The sequence below is a fragment of the Corvus brachyrhynchos genome, unplaced genomic scaffold (assembly GCF_000691975.1).
Source record: "Corvus brachyrhynchos isolate BGI_N302 unplaced genomic scaffold, ASM69197v1 scaffold14, whole genome shotgun sequence".
Lineage (NCBI taxonomy): Eukaryota > Metazoa > Chordata > Aves > Passeriformes > Corvidae > Corvus > Corvus brachyrhynchos.
Genome location: NW_008239110.1, coordinates 18,701,101 through 18,702,742, shown reverse-complemented (window position 1 = coordinate 18,702,742; position 1,642 = coordinate 18,701,101). Strand labels below are relative to the sequence as shown.

Below are 1,642 nucleotides of genomic sequence, written 5' to 3'. Positions count from 1 at the left end.
TCATGCCCCATGAGCAACAAAAGTATCATGGAGAATTTAAACAACTCCAGACTTAACCAACAGCAGAGCTAGGGTTTTTCAGATTTTAATGACGGCTTTGTGTGTCTGTGGACGCAGTTAGGAACTTAAGCTGCTTTAGGCTTAAAATATTTAGACTGTAGTTATGCTGACATACTTTATCTAGTGACACCCACATTTGATATTATGCTGCATATTCACCGCTTGCCCAGACCAGGGCAACCAAGAGGTGCTGTGACTACCGTGTCCCACTGCAGTGCTTTACAGATCTCCTACTACCCGGTAGTTTCAGATGCTATGGCAAATTGCTAAAGATGCAGCACTGTGACAAAGCAGTTGAGATCCATGTTGATGAAATATGTTACTTGGTCGATGAATTTTACATGAAGTGATTCAGACTGCTATCAGCTAAAGGAAAGAAGAGGCCAAGGGATGATAGTCCCTGTGCAATAGGATGTTTTTAAGGTATCATTTAGCTAAATCTCTAGGAAATACCAGTGGAACCAGAGGTCACAATATCATGTTTACTCTTTTACTACTCTGTTTGAGACTCTAGACTTTTGGTTAATAAACTGGTCTCGTTTGTGATGACTGTATGGTTTAACTTCCACCATGCTTTGAGTATCACATTCAGTGAAAGCAAGTAGAAGCAGCTGTTTAGTCTGGCGAGTTTGTGGGAGGATGGCTAAACCTGGAAATGAATAAAGAACAATTCTAAAACTGATATAAGATGTTATATTCCTCCATCACCTCCTTTTAAATCATTGCCAGGAAGTCTCACTTTGCTCTGCTGACCTTCTCTCTGTTTCAGGTACACTCCTAAGTGTCAGTGCAAGTCTTTTAGGTAGTCACTTCTTCTAGAAAAATAGATTTGGGATTTAGACAGGTGTCTTTTCAGAGATGCATTGAGAATAATTAAAAATACAGCGAGCCTGAGTTATTAATCAAAAGAATTTTTATATTAAGTATGTCTGAGATCTTCAGCCTTCCAACACAGAGCACTTTCTTTCAACACACGGTATCCAAGAAGCCCCAGAGAATGGTTAGGCATATTTGGAAGTGACATGGCTGCTTTCTAAACAGTGCTTATCTTGAAGATACGTTTTACTCTGAAAAGACACAGTCATACTAAGACAGTCTTTACCATATGGTATTCTTTACCTGTCTGCTCCCTTGATTTCTGCACTGTGGGAACCATATACTTCAGCAGTGCATAATTTCTAAAATAACGTCTTAATCTCATAAATTTGGCAAATTAAAGGTTTGGTTTCTATTCTATTCTATTCTATTCATCACAACACTAATACCATTTCCAGCATGACTGCCTTTCAGGTGAAAGATTTCAAGGCTGGAATTTATTTCGCCTCATTTTAATTGTCTATAGTTATGGGAATAGCCTCAGCCTGAGCCAGGAAGCCTCTTCAGTTAACTCAGATCAAGAGGAAAATTCATCCTTTCCCAGTTCAGGTGTATCAATTGACCCTGAACCTTCCTGTGTGGGGCATTAAAGTTCCTAATGGTACCCAAAGGTCAGCCACGGAAAAGACATTGAATAGATGTCACTGTGGGATAACCATATACATGTACCTGTGGGTGGTGGCCAGGGTGCTTGTTTGTTCATCAG

The 1,642-nt window shown here is 39.8% G+C and overlaps 1 long non-coding RNA gene across 1 annotated transcript in view; it reads right to left on the bottom strand.

The window, feature by feature from the left end:
- The window catches only part of LOC108448022, a 91,985-nt gene that overhangs the window by 6,660 nt on the left and 83,683 nt on the right, over positions 1-1,642 (bottom strand). The window lies entirely within an intron of this gene.